The sequence below is a fragment of the Halichoerus grypus genome, chromosome 3 (assembly GCF_964656455.1).
Source record: "Halichoerus grypus chromosome 3, mHalGry1.hap1.1, whole genome shotgun sequence".
Classification (NCBI taxonomy): Eukaryota; Metazoa; Chordata; class Mammalia; order Carnivora; family Phocidae; genus Halichoerus; species Halichoerus grypus.
Genome location: NC_135714.1, coordinates 56,019,007 through 56,036,237, shown reverse-complemented (window position 1 = coordinate 56,036,237; position 17,231 = coordinate 56,019,007). Strand labels below are relative to the sequence as shown.

The 17,231-nt window shown below is 38.3% G+C and overlaps 1 long non-coding RNA gene across 1 annotated transcript in view; it reads right to left on the bottom strand.

Annotated features, from left to right (window-relative positions):
- The window catches only part of LOC118546181 (uncharacterized), a 28,159-nt gene that overhangs the window by 7,568 nt on the left and 3,360 nt on the right, over positions 1 to 17,231 (bottom strand). The window lies entirely within an intron of this gene.

Below are 17,231 nucleotides of genomic sequence, written 5' to 3'. Positions count from 1 at the left end.
TAAAATACACATATTTATTATTTGACAGCTTAAAAATGGCTTCCATGTACATTTCCTTTTTAAAAAATTTTTTAATTTTAATTTTTTTTTTTTTAGTAATCTCTATGCCCAGTGTGGAACTTGAATTTATGACCCCAAGATGGAGGTTCACAGGCTCTACTGACTGAGCCAGCCAGGCGCCCCTATACATAGATTTTTGTTACAACCATGTGCGGTAAGGCAGGGTACTAAGTTCCAGGGAGACTGAGTAACTTCCCTAAGATTACATGATTTATAAGTGGCAATAATGATAATAAAATTAATAAAAGAAAAACATAAAATTTACTTAACACTTACCATATCCAAACACATTTTTTTTTACTTGTTGTGTGTAGTTTGATCCTTTTCACTATGTGGTAACTACTATTACAGTCTCTGTTGTATGGATGGGGAAACTGAGGTCACCAGTTAGTAAGTAGTAAAGCTGATATTTGAACCAAATCTGCTGAAATGGAATCAGTTTCCCAAATCATTATGCTACACTGGTAATTTTTTTTAAGATTTATTTATTTATTTATTTGAGATAAATAAGGGGGGGGACTAGAGGGGGAGGGGGAGGGACAAGCGGGCTCCTCACTGAGCTCACAGCTAACATGGGACTCGATTCCACGACCCCAAGACCCCAAGACCACCATCTGAGCTGAAACCAAGAGTCCGACGCTTAACGGGCTGCGCCTCCCAGAGGCCTCTACACCGGTAATTTTACTATAATCTCCTGGGGGCTCCTGATGGTGATACTTTACGGCTTCATACAACTTCTTTTTGTGCTATTTTCTTGTTAGCCCATGCAGTGCCGTTTTGCTGCTGCTGATTCACTACTTCTTATCTGTGCTGGAAACCAGGTAAGTAAATTCAGTGTTAGGTCTAAAATTAGGAGGAAATGGATGACTATCTGTGGATTTTGTAACATCTTTTATGGGTAAACCTCTTTTTGTTTGTTTGTTTACTTATTGATTCTCCATTATATTCTATTTAATAAAAGTCTCAGAAAAGTGCCCCTTCTCAAACAGCTTTATTTGAGTTCACTCATGCTATTGACCTGAAAACAAGGTTCTGTAAGTAGTCAATGGGGTGTTGGAGTGGCAATTATCTGGAAGACATAATCTTTTTTTTAGCTCTTGAGCTCATCCACCTGAAAAGAAGAGACACTGGCCCACTCAGTGAACCTACCACAGAATGTTTCTGCTGTAAACTGCTTCAACGGTGGTAAATGGCTGAAATGATAAATGGATATACCTTGCCAAAGAAGCAGAGCTCACAGCTTCAGAAAAACTGCTGAGCTCTAGAACTCTTGTTAGTAAATGCCCTTTTGAAGGGTTTATTCTTTCACCAATGAATATTTCTTTACTACCACTTCTTTTCATTATGTATTCTTTCATATGCATGTATCACAAAAAAAAGTCCAGAGCTTGAATTTGCCTACATTATTGGCAATAGAGAAAAGCCCGCTTTTAGTACACGTACTAATCAAAATAGCGTGATAATTACCTATGCATGAGTATTCATGTAGCTTCTCTCAGAAGAATGTTTAAGAATCTGATTTCACTCATTCAGTTCATTCCATGCACATTTACTGAGTACTTGCCATATGCCCAGCACTCTATAAATATTAAATATCAGTAGTGAACAAAATCAATATGGTTCCTACCCTCATTGATAGCACAGCTCTTATTGTGCAGCTTCATTATATAATCAACTTTTATTTTTAACTTATAACCCAAGGTTATCATAAAATACTACCTGTAAAATTTCTATAGCATTGGGAAACTTCCCAAATACACTTTCTCAAAAACTATGGGGCCGAATAAAACCATTGGACTTTAGTGCCAAAATACATTTTAAAATAGGCATATACTATGCTCTTCTACTGTCTTAAATTTTATAAGGTATGATATTAGTTTCCTGTTGCTGCTGTAACGAACTTCACGACTTAAGAAAACACAGCTTTATTGTATGACAGTCTAGAGGTCAGAATGGGTTTCACTAGGGCTATAATCGAGGTATCAGCAGGACTGTTCCTTCTGGAGCCCCTGCAGAGAGTCTGGAAGCTGCCTACATTCCTTGGCTTGTGTCTCCATTTCTGCATTTTCTTTTTTTTTTAAGATTTTATTTATTTGACAGAGAGAGACACAGCGAGAGAGGGAACACAAGCAGGGGGGAGTAGGGAGGGAGAAGCAGGCCTCCTGCCGAGCAGGGAGCCCTATGCGGGGCTCAATCCCAGGACCCTGGGACCACGACCTCAGCCAAAGGCAGACGCTTAATGACTGAGCCACCCAGGTGCCCCATCCATTTCTTCATTTTCAGAGTACAACACCACTTTGTAAACTGTGCTGAGATTATGGAAATGACTTCAGGTTTTTTTCTTTTCAGCATTTTCTGATGGATCATGTTTTCCTTTTATAATACAAAAAAAAGAAAATTCATAACAGGGTCTGTTCGGAAAACAGTTTAAGGTTCTGTGTGGCTGGAGCATAAGTGCAGGGAACAAACAGATCAGGTAGAAATTGGGGGGATTCCGACATCTGGTTGGAACCAGACCAAGTCCAATTTTGTGGCCTGGGTAATGATCTGAGCTTGATCTAATGAGCAGTGGGGAACCATGGGGGATTTTTAAGCAGACAATTGCCAATCAGATTTGTAATTTAAGAAGAAGCTGTAATGGGGTGCCTGGGTGGCTCAGTCAGTTAAGCATCGGGTCATGATCCCAGAATCCCAAGATCGAGACCCGCATCGGGTTCCCTGCTCAGTGGGGAGTCTGCTTCTCCCTCTCCCTCTGACCCTCTCCCCAGCTCGTGCTCTCTCGCACTCACCCTCTCAAATAAATAAATAAAATCTTTAAAAAAGTAAAAAGAAGCTGTAATGATAGATTTTATTAAAATAAGATAAACTTTACTACTATTTTGTAATTCCCCCATTTAAATTCACAAAGCATAATTTAGTTGTCTCTATTGCTGACTTAGCCTGTTTCTTCATACCATCAGGGCAAATAATTTAAAACTTTTCAATTGAAGTACAGTTGACACACAATGTTCCATTAGTTTCAGGTGTACACCTTGTGATTTGACAAGCTCACCACAAGTGCATCTACCATCTGTCATCATGCAACACTATCACAACACCATTGACTATATTCCCTATGCTGTACTTTTTATTCCCATGACTTATTCATTCCATAATGGAAGCCCGTATCTCCCACTCCCCTTGACCCATTTTGCCCATCCTCCCACCCCTGTACCCTTCAGCAACCATCAGTTATTTATTTGTTTTTGTTTTTTAGATTTCACATATAAGTGAAATCATATAGTATTTGCCTATCTCTGTCTGACTTATTTCACTCAGCATAACACCCTCCAGGTCCATCCATTTGTCACAAATGGCAAAAATCTCCTTCTTTTTTATTGCTAAGTAATATTCCATCATATATATATGTATATATATACATATACACACACACATACCACATTTACTTTATGCATCCATATATTGATGGATACTTGGGTTGTTTCCATATCTTGGCTATTAGATATAATGCTGCAACAAACATAGAGGTGCATATATGTTTTCAAATTAATGTTTCTGTTTTCTCTGGGTAAATATCCATTAGTGGAATTACTGGATCATGTGGTAGTTCTATTTTTAATTTTTTGAGGAATCTTCATACTGTTTTCCATAGTTGCTGCAGCAATTTACATTCCCACCACCAGTTGCACAAGGGTTCCTTTTTCTCCACATCCTTGCCAACAGTCGTCTTTTTTTATTCTAGCCATTGTGAAAAGTATAAAGTGATATCTCACTGTGGTTTTGATTTGCATTTCCCTGATGATGAATGATGTTGAGCATCTTTTCATGTGTATGTTTGCCATTTGTATGTCTTCTTTGGAAAAATGTCTATTCAGGTCCTCTACCCATTTTAATTAGATTATTTGTTTTGGGGTGTTGACTTGTATAAGTTCTTTTTTTTTTTTTAATGAAAGCAGTTTGTTTTTTTTTTTTTAAGATTTTATTTATTTATTTGACAGAGAGAGAGATAGTGAGAGCAGGAACACAAGCAGGGGGAGTGGGAGAGGGAGAATCAGGCTTCCCGCTGAGCAGGGAGCCCGATGTGGGGCTCAATCCCAGGACCCTGCGATCATGACCTGAGCCGAAGGCAGACACTTAATGACTGAGCCACCCAGGCGCCCCTGTATAAGTTCTTTATATATTTTGGATACTAACCCTTTATTGGATAACTCATTTGCAAATATCTTCTCCCATTCAGTAGGTTGCCTTTTAGTTTTGTTGATGGTTTCCTTCACTGTGCAAAAGCTTTTTATGTGGTATAGTCCCAATAGTGTATTTTTGCTTTTGTTTCCCCTGCTTTAGAAGATATATCTAGAAAAATGTTTCTATGACCAATGTCAAAGAAATTACTGCCTATGTTTTCTTCTAGGAGTTTTATGGTTTCAGGTCTCATATTTAGGTCTTTAATTCATTTTGAGTTTCTTTTTGTGTTTGGTGTAAGAAAGTGGTCCAGCTTCATTCTTTTGCATGTAGCTCAACAGTTTACCCACCACCATTTATTGAAGAGGCTGTCCTTTCCTCATTGTATCTTCTTGCCTCCTTTGTCATAGATTAATTGACCATATAAGCATGGGTTTATTTCTGGGCTCTGTTCTGTTCCATTGATCGATGTATCTGTTTTGGTCCCACTATCACACAGTTTTGATTACTACAGCTTTGCAGATAATCATTCCATTTTTAATTCACTTTTCTATGCTATGAAGATGAAGTATTTACTTTGTACACTTATGGAAAAACAAAACACAAATGACAAAGGGCATCTGATTGGTATTCAAACATGACTATTTCAAGTGAACCAAATTTTCTCAATAGACAAACTTTTATCAGTCAGCAAACTTTTATTATTCATTAGCCCCAATATTCCATCATATGATACAGTATCTTCTTGACCTTTGGCCAGAGGGAAAATAGTAGTGCTGATTCAGTAGGTTTGATTCTGATCAATAGGATCTGGGGAGCAGATTTTCAGAAACACTGTAGGGATCAGCAGAAGCTGTTGGGGCAGGAACTCATTGTGTGGGATCTCTGCTTCCCTCCCTATCCCTAGACATATGGACCACAAAGGGAAACTCCTTACGTATCTATTCTATAGTATGTATTAGGTTTTGTGTGAGAATAATTTGAAAGAAAAAACTTAGGTTTGAAAATCTTGGAAAATGCTATACTAGCCCATTTTGAAGGGTGACATTAGAAGCTATGGGTTCTCAGCTTATTTTGAAATAATGGGTAAAATGCTTCTCTAGCTCTGTTTCTTTTTTTTTTTTTTTTAAGATTTTTTATTTTATTTATTTGACAGAGAGAGACAGAGCGAAAGAGGGAACACAAGCAGGGGGAGTGGGAGAGGGAGAAGCAAGCTTCCTGCATAGCAGGGAGCCTGATGCGGGGCTTGATCCCCTGACCAGAGTCGAAGGCAGACGCTTAATGACTGAGACACCCAGGTGCCCTCTAGCTATGGTTTTACACCTTCCTCAGACCTCTACATACATACCATCCTCTTTGTCTCATAATGCGTCCAGCTTGGTAGGAGGATAAGAATTTAAAGTTCATTCCAAGGGCACGGCAGCTATTTCAAATATTTAGTCACTAAGGGAAATCAGTGACTAAATATTAGATACCTTTGTAATTATTACCCTAATTATCTAGAAAAATACTGTTTCATATAATTGACTTACTTCTACTGAAAGCAGTTTGCTCTCATGACCTGGGCCAGCAAACATGAATTATTACAGTTGCTTTGAACAAACTATATGGTTTATAATTGCTAGCTTTAAAATTACCCAATATACTTTCTTGAATGTCAGTAGCCAAGTACAAGCAAAACAAAAACTGGACTGGGGCGCCTGGGTGGGTCAGATGGTTGGGCATCTGCCTTTGGCTCAGGTCATGATCCCGGGGTCCTGGAATCGAGTCCTGTATCGGGCTCCCTGATGGGCGGGGAGCCTGCTTCTCCCTCTGCCTCTGCCTCTCTCTCTCTCTGACTCTCATGAATAAAAAAAAAAAAATTAAAATAAAAAAAACTGGACTTATTTCTCTTTTCTGACAAAAGTAGTCCTCTTCTTATCAAATGGTATACTGAAAGGAGAAAAGCAGCTTAATTACTTTTCAATATATTAATAAAATTCTATTATCTTGCTGAAGAGTGTATCTTGTAATAAAACCTACTCAGTATGTTTTACTTTTTAAAAAACTGACCAGTGACTGTCAAGTAATAATTAACTGAGTTCTACTTAGGATTAACCCTCCTAATAATTGGACTCAATTTTACTTTCCTAAAATAGCCTAGTCAGTCAATGAAAATCAGGCCCACAGCTAGTGTTAAATATGAAACTATCTTTAAGTTCCTGTTTAGCTGCATGAAAGAAACACCACTTTAATTTTTTTTTAATGAAATGGCATTATTATTAGTTAATATCAAGATTGCTTTCACAAGGGGCACCTGGTGGCTCAGTTGGTTAAGCGGTCGACTCTCGATTTTGGCTCAGGTCATGATCTCAGGGTTGTGGGATGGAACCCCACATCAGGCCCTGCCTCAGTGAGGAGTCTGCTTCTCTCCTTCTTCCTTTCCCTCTGCCCCTCCCCTTACTCGCTTGCATGCATGTGTGCATGCTCTCTCTCTCTCATATAAATAAATAAATCTTAAAAAAAAGACTGCTTTTGGGGCGCCTGGGTGGCTCAGTTGGTTAAGCAGCTGCCTTTGGCTCAGGTCATGATCCCAGGGTCCTGGGATCGAGGCCCGCATCGGGCTCCCTGCTCAGCAGAGAGCCTGCTTCTCCCTTTCCCTCTGCCTGCCACTCTGCCTACTTGTGCTCTCTATCTCTCTGTCAAATAAATAAATAAATAAATAATATCTTAAAAAAAAAAAAGACTGCTTTCACAAAATAACATATTGTATCAATGGATTACATCAACATCACTACAACTCAAACTCTACCTTTTATTCACATCTAGGTGAATGGAACCAAATTTCAAATAGGAAATTTCACATTTCTAAAAACATCAATTCATAGCAGTCAGATGACAAAAAAGGACCAGGCAACAAAGTCAGGCATTGAAATTGAGTAGAGATGTATCTTTTCTATTTCTTTGTCAGATGATAGTGATTTTTGTTTTTATTTCCAAAGATTTCTTATAGAACAGTAGTAAAGGAGTAACAGCAGGCTTGTCCTTTTGCCACATGATTTTAGGCAAGTCAGTGCTGCCATCTGTGGCTTCTATAGTTTCTCTTTTGAAAGAAATGATATAAGCATAGGATTAATCCACGTTATAATACTTAAGATGTTGGTAGAGAAATTTGAGGAAGGCCCAAAGCTCCCTGGATATATATATCCAAGGATATATTTATTATATATAAACATAAATATATAACATAAATAATATATAATACTATGTAATATATACAAATATATTATATAAATATCTATAAATAAATCCTGGGATATATTTATTAAACTATTTCTATATATCTCTAGGGATACAAAAATGATAGTGTCCTGGTGATACAAAAATGATAAGCATAATCTCTGTCCTTGGAAGATCTTAGAAATATGGGTCTTCTTCATATTTTTTTTTTTTAAGTAGTCTCCAGGCCCAACTTGGGGCTTGAACTCACAACCCTGAGATCAAGAGTCACAGGCTCTATTGACTGAGCCAGCCAGGCACCCCATGGGTCTTATATAAACAAAAGGTGCTTATAAAAAAAAAAGCAAACAAAAAATCTAATCATTTGGTTTCAGTTTCAGCATTTTATAGATACATTAATTACGGTATAGTCTAAGCTTTTTGAAACAAAAAGATCTAAAAATACAGTAGCCTAAAGAAAGGTGTCATTTTATCTCCTTTACCTAAGAAATAGGTGGTTCTGGGCTGGTAAAGAAGCTCTGCCATTCTCAACATGTGGCTTTTGTCTCTGGCTGTTCTTGCCTCCACCATCACTTTTGCATCCAGACCAGAAGGTTAGAGGAAAAAACAAGTTGAAAGCATGCCAATTTCTTTGAGGAAAAGACCTGGTAGTGGCAGAAATCACTTCTCATATTCCATTGATCAGATTTAGAAAAATGATTGCAATTAGCTGTAATAGTCTAGCTTGATGGCCTGGCAAAAACTTCAGTGTTGTTATGAAAGGACCATCATCAGTCTCTGCTCTATGTAGGTATGGTCAGAAAAGTCAGAGTTATCTTGTTTTAGTAGCTCAAAGAAAGACATTCCTCAGGAGCTACGCCTCCAGACTTTGAGAAAATACACTTCAGGAAAGGATTATAAACATCTTGAAGATGAAACCTTGGGTGACCCCACCTCATACAATGTGTTATTTGATGATCAATGATATCCATCAGGACATTCTTGCTGATTCTTTAATTTGGGGAAGATACACACTCTTACAACTAATGAAATTATCTAGGAATTTGCTTTAAGATGATCTGGGAATGGGTGGGTGAAGGAAGAAATAAGCGTATGTAAAAAAATGAAGCAAGATTGATCATGAGTTATTAATTGTTGAACCTTTTGCATATGATTTAACTTTTCTATATTACAAAGTTTGAAGAGTCAATAAATAATAATTGCTAGCATCCGTATAGGGAACTGCAGATTTTCAAACCTGTTTCATAGGTATTATTTTTGTAAGAACTGATTAAGTTCCATAAAAATTGTTAGCATTATTTTCCTCTATTTACTTTGTTTTTGTTTTTGTTTTTTAAGACTCCATTTATTTATTTGACAGGGAGAGACACAGCAAGAGAGGGAACACAAGCAGGGGGAGTGTGAGAGGGAGAAGCAGGCCTCCCGCCGAGCAGGGAACCTGATGCAGGGCTCCATCCCAGGACCCCGGGACCATGACCCGAGCTGAAGGCAGACACTTAACGACTGAGCCACCCAGCTGCCCCTCCTCTATTTACTTTGAAGAACAGAAAACACGGAAGAGGTAAATGCTACAGAAGTATTTATGAAATTCAAAATGCATGTTAAAACAAAAAGTTTAAAAGTGCCTGACAACATATAACTTTATTTTCATTACCCTCCTACTTATATCTTTTTTTTTTTAAGATTTTATTTATTTATTTGCCAGAGAGAGAGAGAGGGAGAGTACAAGCAGGGGGAGTGGCAGGCAGAGGGAGAAGCAGGCTCCTGGCTAAGCAAGGAGCCCGATGTGGGACTCGATCCCAGGATCCTGAGATCATGACCTGAGCTGAAGGCAGACGCTTAACCATCTGAGCCACCCAGGTGCCCTACTTATATCCCTTTTAAAAGAATAAAATTGTATCATGCAATACGAGAACATGTGCTAGAAAGAGAATAACATAATCTCTTGTGTTAGAATGTTGTGGAGTATAAAGAGAAAGAGCTTTGGAGTGAGAAATCTGGCTAAGACCTTGTTCTACTCTGCTTGGAACTTGGACCATTTCACTTAATTTCACTGCATCTCAGTTTTCCAATTTAACTAATGGGGTTAATATTTAATTTGTAGGTTGTTATGAGGATAAATTCACAATAAATGTAGCTATTATTATAAATAAAGAGATAGAAGTGCTTATTTTTTCCTTTATGGCTGAGGTTGCCAAAGTAGTGCTTTAAAAAAAAATACTCTCTTGGGGTGCCAGGGTGGCTCAGTCGGTTAGGCATCTGACTCTTGGTTTCCGCTCAGGTCATGATCTCAGGATTGTGAGATGAGCCCTGAGTTGGGCTCCTTGCTCAGTGGAGAGTCTGCTTGAAGATTGCCTCCCTCTGCCCCTCCCCCCACAACACACATGTATTATCTTTCTCTGTCTCAAATAAATAAATAAATCTTTTATAAAAATAAAGAAAAATACTCTCTAATTTTCCTTCTAGTTTTGATAGAATTCTTTAAGTGTCCACATTGAAAAAGATGCCTATATGAACATTAAGAAGAAAAAAATTCCATCTGTAATGTATTACCTATTGGCCAGTAAAATAAGGGTTAGGGAGAGCCTGTAGAAGACAGATGGATCTTGGAGAATGACAGTGGATTATTGTAAATTCAATTAGATAGCAATTCCAATCATGGCTGCTATTCCAGATGTGGTTTTGTTTAGAGCAAATCAAAACTGAGCCCCTTATACAGAACCATTCCCAGAAAGGGACCTGTCACCTAGCTGGGAGCAGGTTTATTATGTTGGACTACTTCCATTATGGGAAGACCAGAACTTTGTTCTCACTGGAATAGACATTTACTCTATATATAGAGATTCCTTCTCCGTTCTGGCGTAAAGTTTATGCCCAAACCACCCTCCACAGATTTATGGAATGGCTTATCCACTGTCATGGTATTTCTTATAGCATCAACTCTGTAAATCTTACCTTGTCCCCCCTCATCCTAAAGCCACTGACTTGATAGAATGGTGGAGTGGCTTTTTGAAGACTCATTTATGCACCACCTAAATGACCTATGGCATACCTTGTGCAGCTGAGGCAACATCCTCCAAGAGGCAGTATTTGCTCTAAATCAGGTAATAATACAGGTGGTGCTCTTTCTCCTATAGACAGAATTCATGGGTCTGAGAATTACAGGGGGTGGAAAGGGAGTGACTCCTTTCATTATTATCCCTAGTGATCCACTAGCAAACTTTTTGCTTCTTATCCTTGTGACTTTGGTTCTGTTAGTATACAGGTCTCAGTTCCAAAGGGAGGAGTGCTTCCACCAGAGGACACAATAATGGTTCCATTAAGCTGGAAGTTGAGACTGCTCCCTGGTGAACTTTGGGCTCCTCATGCTGACGAATCAACAGGCAAAGCAGGTGGTTACTGTTCTTGGTGTGGTGATTGATCCTGACTACCAAGGGGAAATTGGGTTACTATGGCACAGTGGGGATAAGGAAGAGCATGTTTGGATTGTGGAAGATCTCTCAAAGCGCTCTTACCACTCCCACATCCTAGATTTAAGCCAAGAGAGAAACTACAGCAACCCAGTTCAGGCAGGACTAATGGCCCACACCCTTCAGAGATGAAGGTGAGGTCACCCTACCAGGCAAGGAACCAGATAAGGAGTTTGCTGAGGGCAAAGGAACTATGGAATTGACAGTTGTTATAAATACCAGCTACAACCATGTGACCAGGAGTAAAAATGAGGACTGTAATAGTCATAACTATTAAACTGAAAAAATTATCCTAGCCACATCAGTGATTACATAAACTTCTGAATGCCTTAAGGCATTTACCTACTATTTGAGTTTATTGTGAAATTTCCATTTCTAAAAGGAAAAGAATTTCTTTAAAGGTTGGGTTTTTTTTTTTTTTTACATAATCTCTACACCCAATGTGGGGCTCGAACTCACAACCCTGAGATCGATGGTCCCATGCTCTTCCAACTGAGTCAGCCAGGTGGCCCCCTGGAAAAGAATTTCTTAAAAATCTACTCTTTTTTGGGGCGCCTGAGTGGCTCAGTTGGTTAAGCGACTGCCTTCAGCTCAGGTCATGATCCTGGAGTCCCGGGATCGAGTCCCGCATCGGGCTCCCTGCTCAGCGGGGGGTCTGCTTCTCCCTCTGACCCTCTTCCCTCTGACCCTCTTCCCTCTCGTGCTATCTCTCATTCTCTCTCTCAAATAAATAAATAAAATTAAAAAAAAAATCTACTTTTTTTCATTACCTATAAGCACATTACATAATATTAAATAAATCAATTAAGTGCTGTTCACTAAAGGTTTTAGTATTTTACATATTCGAAATCAGTACCCCAAAGCACAGCTGAGGCAGTGACGACTTCCTGTTAGTTGCTACAGGCAGATGTTCCCAGGCAGTAGTCATCACTTTATATTCTAGTTATTTGTTCACTGATAGAGTTCCCAGGCTAGACTACAAACTCCATAACAGGGATATTTTTTTCTCCATTTTATATTCAGTACACAGCTAATGTTCAGGCCCTAGAAATAATCTGTCTGGGAGAAAAATGTTTTCAGTATGCGTGGTCATATAAATGAACTGATATTATATGTATATAAATGAGTAAGTCTAAAGTGACTCATAATTGATGACTAAAGGGAAACATCCTTGTAATCATTGAAGAAAGGGGTAATGAATATAATTTTGGAATCAGAAAGATGGGAGTTTGAATGCTGTCTTTGCAATTTGTTAATTATTATTAATTACTGGGCACCTCACTTAGTCTCTCTGAGTCTCAATTTCCTCTTTCGCAAAATAAGTACAGCATTGTTATGAAGACTGGAGATAATTTATGCACCTGACACAGTGCTGAGCTCAGACTAGGTGCTCAATAAAAGATAGTTCTATTTATTTATTTATTATTTATTTAAAATTTATTTATCTATTTAATTTCAGAGAGAGAGAGAGAGAGTGCATGCACACAAGTGTGAGCAGGGGGAGGGGTAGAGGGAGAAGGAGAATCCCTGCTTGATCCCAGGACCCTGGGATCATGACCTGAGCCTAAGGCAGATGCTTAACCAACGGAGCCATCCAGGCGCCCCAAAGATAATTCTGTAATTATTTACTACATGTGTCCAGGAGTAATAAAACAACTCTTTGTATACATTATTAACATTTCTGAATTCGTATTTTGAATTTACTAGAATTATTTAGAAAACAAAAAACAGTGTATGACATTCTGTCTCATAGCTGGAATTGTTTTAAAAACTTAGAATACTCTTATAAACCTTGGGAAATTCCCTCACACTTGGGGTTTTGAGAAATTTTCATCTATCTCAACACCTACCAATATTACAGAATTATTAGAAGAATCAAATATGCAAATGAGCTTTATAAACTATAAAGTGTTAAACAAATGCTAATTACTGTTTTTATATCTTTGACCTGAGTCCTTCAACCATAATTGTGAGAACACTTTTCTGTCATTGCACTACTATAACAATGCATTTTTATCTCCTTGTCCATTTCCTAAAGAAAAATCAGAGCTGAAACTTGCCACTGGATTCACAAAGATATCATGAGGCCCAATGACCTAGTGTTTGTTACAAATTCATAAAACTCTGATCCTTAGAGACATATGCTGCAACTGCCAAAAGAAATTTTTTTTTTTTTTTTTTTAAGATTTTATTTATTTGACAGAGAGAGACACAGCGAGAGAGGGAACACAAGCAGGGCGAGTGGGAGAGGGAGGAGCAGGCTTCCCGCTGAGCAGGGAGTCCGATGCGGGGCTCGATCCCAGGACCCCGGGATCATGACCTGAGCCGAAGGCAGACGCTTAACGACTGAGCCACCCAGGCGCCCCATGCCAAAAGAAATTTTAAAGGCAAAGTGCTATGTATCATTTTGTACTCATCAACATATTCTGCTTGTTGAAAACCTACTGTTGTTTGAGTAAACTTAGAAACTTTAAAAAAGTCAATAGCACATTTCATGAGGTACCTAATGTGCCATTGATTCTCCCCATAACCTTCACCTTAGAGACTTTAGAACAAGAGCTTTGTATAAACAAACCAAGATGGCCCTAGGCAGAATAGGGACATTGCTTTTATGTGTTTACGTGGGGGGGGGGGTTATGTTGTTTTGTGTGTTTTTGTTTTTTTTTTTATGTGGCTTCACAGCTAGCAGTTCCTAAATTTAGCTGCATATCAGAATTGCTCAAGAATTCATCCCAGTTCTGTTGAGACAAAATAATACAAGGAGGAGCCCTAGAAACAATATTTTGAACAAATTCCCAGTCCTTCGTATGCAATCAACTAAACATCTCTGTATGTGGACCACTGGCAAACTGGCTTATCTTGCCTTGGTGTTGCTTTTTTCTTCACTTTTAGTGCTCTTTCCTTTGCCAGTGGTTCTTTACTTTCAGGGTCCCCAATGTCAGGATAAAATCCATCTGATATGTCATTAACACCCTAGTGCGACTTAGTTTAATGTGCCATTTCTTTAGAAATGCTAATGGTGTGATTTGAGACTCTATGATAGTTTGGGGCGGGGGTGGTTAAGGGTGGAGAAGCTTTGCTTCCTGGCCCCCAAAATGACATTACTTAGGGAATAGCTTCCTTTAAAGTCAACCTTCCCATAAATAAAAACTTAAAAAAAAAAAAAAGGCAGCCTTCCCATAAAGTCAGTCCTACATATAAATCACTATACAGGGATGAATTTTAGGAAGAGAGTGAAGATGAAGTCAATAGAAAATCTGAAATTTTAGGAAGAGAGTGAAGATGAAGTCAATAGAAAATCTGAATAGCACCTAGAATTTTGACCTGCAAGTCCCTACAAAGCTTGCTGTTTTCTGTTATTCTTTTCTTTTCTTCTCTTTTCCTTTTTTAAAATTAGAGCAAATGTTTGTGACCTTTCTTAGGGAATGGTGGATTGTTCTCACTGGAATTATTTAACATGGGATGGATCCCCACTTGACAGAGATGCTATAAAGGGGATTCAAACATTGGATGAGAATCTCTCAATAACCTTAACATTTTTTCCTCTCCTAAAGACTTCATGCTCTCTGATATAGCAAAAATTATTTTATTGGTTTGATATTTCCCCAGTTTGTAACATTTTGATACATGTCTGTTAGCTCCTTTAGTTTGACCTTTACCTGGCAGCCCGTGTCCAGGGCTCCCATGAGGCTGATAGAAGACACTTTCAGGAAAGTAGGATTTCTATCATTAGTCCAAATAGCTCTTGAAATTGTTCTTATGGTCTAGACACTCCTTTTTAATCCTGTGAATTATTGCATTAGCTCCATAACTACCTCTTGTTCTCCTCCAAACTATGGTCAGAGTCCAATTTCTAAATGTAAATGTGCTTATATCACTTTCCTACTTCAATGGGCACCCCATTATCTTCCATATAAAGTTCAAGTTCCTTACGATGTATGTATAAGGCTTTTCAATGACCTGATTTCTATTAGTCTTTCCAAAATTCCCATTATGTTAATATTGCTACCACAAACCATTTGCAATTCCTTGAATTCTCTAAGTCCTCTTATACCTCTGGGGTTATGTAAAAACTGTTCCCTCTGCCTAGGACAGCATTCCCTTCTTCATTTGCTAATCTTTATTATTCCTTCAAGATCCAACTTTGGTGTCAACTCTCTTGAAATAGTCTTTGATTCAAAAAGAGTGAGAGAAGTCCCTCTTTTGAAGACCAATGGTATCCAGATATACCTCATTATAGTAGTAATTGCAATATGTTGTTATTAATTTTCTTATCCATTTTCCTTACTAAAATGTAAGAGCCTTAAAAGTAGGGATTATTTTCATTATATATTTCTCAGTGTCTAGTACAAAGAATGCATTAGTAAATATTTCCAAAAATAATGACTCTCAGAATAGAAGACTCCAAATTCCATGATCTTATCAAAGCATAAGGTCAGATTCGTGGTCAACATTCAAGATAACTGTTACCAACAGAAATTGTTATGAGTGGGGGAAAAAAAAAAAAAAAACCCAAAACTGTAGGGTAATATCTCAAAGGGCCAGACCACATTGGGGGAGGGGACACTATTGAAACACAGTCCATCATACAAATTCTGAATGGAGAAGAAACCTAGGAGCTCACAGAGATGTCCATGAAGTTGCAAGAAGGAGCACAGAATGGGAGTGGAGTTGGGGGGATGTGGAAATGCAACTTTGTGTTTTTCTAGGGATAATTCTTGTGATAGCTTACACTCCCTACTATGCCATGTTCTTATCTGAAGGAAAAAACCTAGAAAGCAGGCCTCACAGATTGCAGTTAACCTTTTTTCTCTTGAAATCTTGAGGGATAATTTGTGATTACAGTAGTAGGTGGAATAATTAATTTTGTATAAATGAAGTATAACAAGTAATCATAATGGAATTATATACGATATATATTTCCCATGCCACCCTACAAATGATAATGGTATTATATTTACTTAAGTGACTTCAACACGGCACCATATGTATACTTCTGGTAGCCTCCGGTAAATGCTTGTAGTAAATGGAGTCTACAAACAGTCAAATTAAAAATACATATAAAGACCATTAGAAAATATAGGCGGGGCGCCTGGGTGGCTCAGTCGTTGGGCGTCTGCCTTCGGCTCAGGTCATGATCCCGGGGTCCTGGGATCGAGCCCCGCATCGGGCTCCCTGCTCCCTGCTCCGCGGGAGGCCTGCTTCTCCCTCTCCCACTCCCCCTGCTTGTGTTTCCTCTCTCACTGTATCTCTCTCTGTCAAATAAATAAATAAAATCTTAAAAAAAAAAAAAGAAAAAGAAAATATAGGCTCAGGGTGCCTAGGTGGCTCAGTCGTTAAGCGTCTGCCTTCGGCTCAGGTCGTGATCCCAGGGTCCTGGGATCGAGCCCCGCATCGGGCTCCCTGCTCGGCGGGAGGCCTGCTTCTCCCTCTCCCACTCTCCCTGCTTGTGTTCCCTCTCTCGCTGTCTCTCTCTCTCTCTGTCAAATAAATAAATAAAATCTTTAAAAAGAAAAAAAAATAGTCTCCTTTATTTACTGGAAAAATGTCCTATCTGATGTCCAATTTACCATTGGCTTTTCTTTCATTTTTGTTACTTTTTGGCCAAACAGAAGTCTTATTTATAAAACCAGCACTATATCCCTTAATCCATACACATATGTGTATACATATGTATGTGGATATAAATAAAAATAGTCTACTGATTTTAATTTGATAAACATTTACTGAATACTGATTATGAGCAAAAAACTGTGTAGGTAAGTTATTCACCTATATGTGTTTTGTACACACACATATATATACATATAGATAGATAGGTAGATATAAAGATTTTATTATGATACAAAGCCTTGTTGTAAATGTAGTGGGGAAAACAGACTAAATATGGTATATACTTCCAAGATCTTTTTACAGTGATGATTCTCATTCCCATGATGTCCTTCAGACCAGTAGGGTATATACATTTTCCCTAGACCCTAAGATGTACTTGAACAGCCCTCTTAGAGTTTAACCTTTGGCTTTGTGTTTTCTAATTCCATACAGTTTGTTCCAAGGGAAATTTATTTTCCCAGGGAGGAAGCTGACTTAAACCCTTAGATACAAGTTGTGCAGCCACTGTGCAAACAGTATGGAGGTTCCTCAAAAAATTAAAAATAGAATACCATATGATCCAGTAATTCCACTACTAGGTATTTACCCAAAGAAAATGAATACACTAATTTGAAAAGATATATGCACCAAGCACCCTATGTTTATTGCAGCATTATATACAATAGCTGAGATATGGAAATAGCCCAAGTG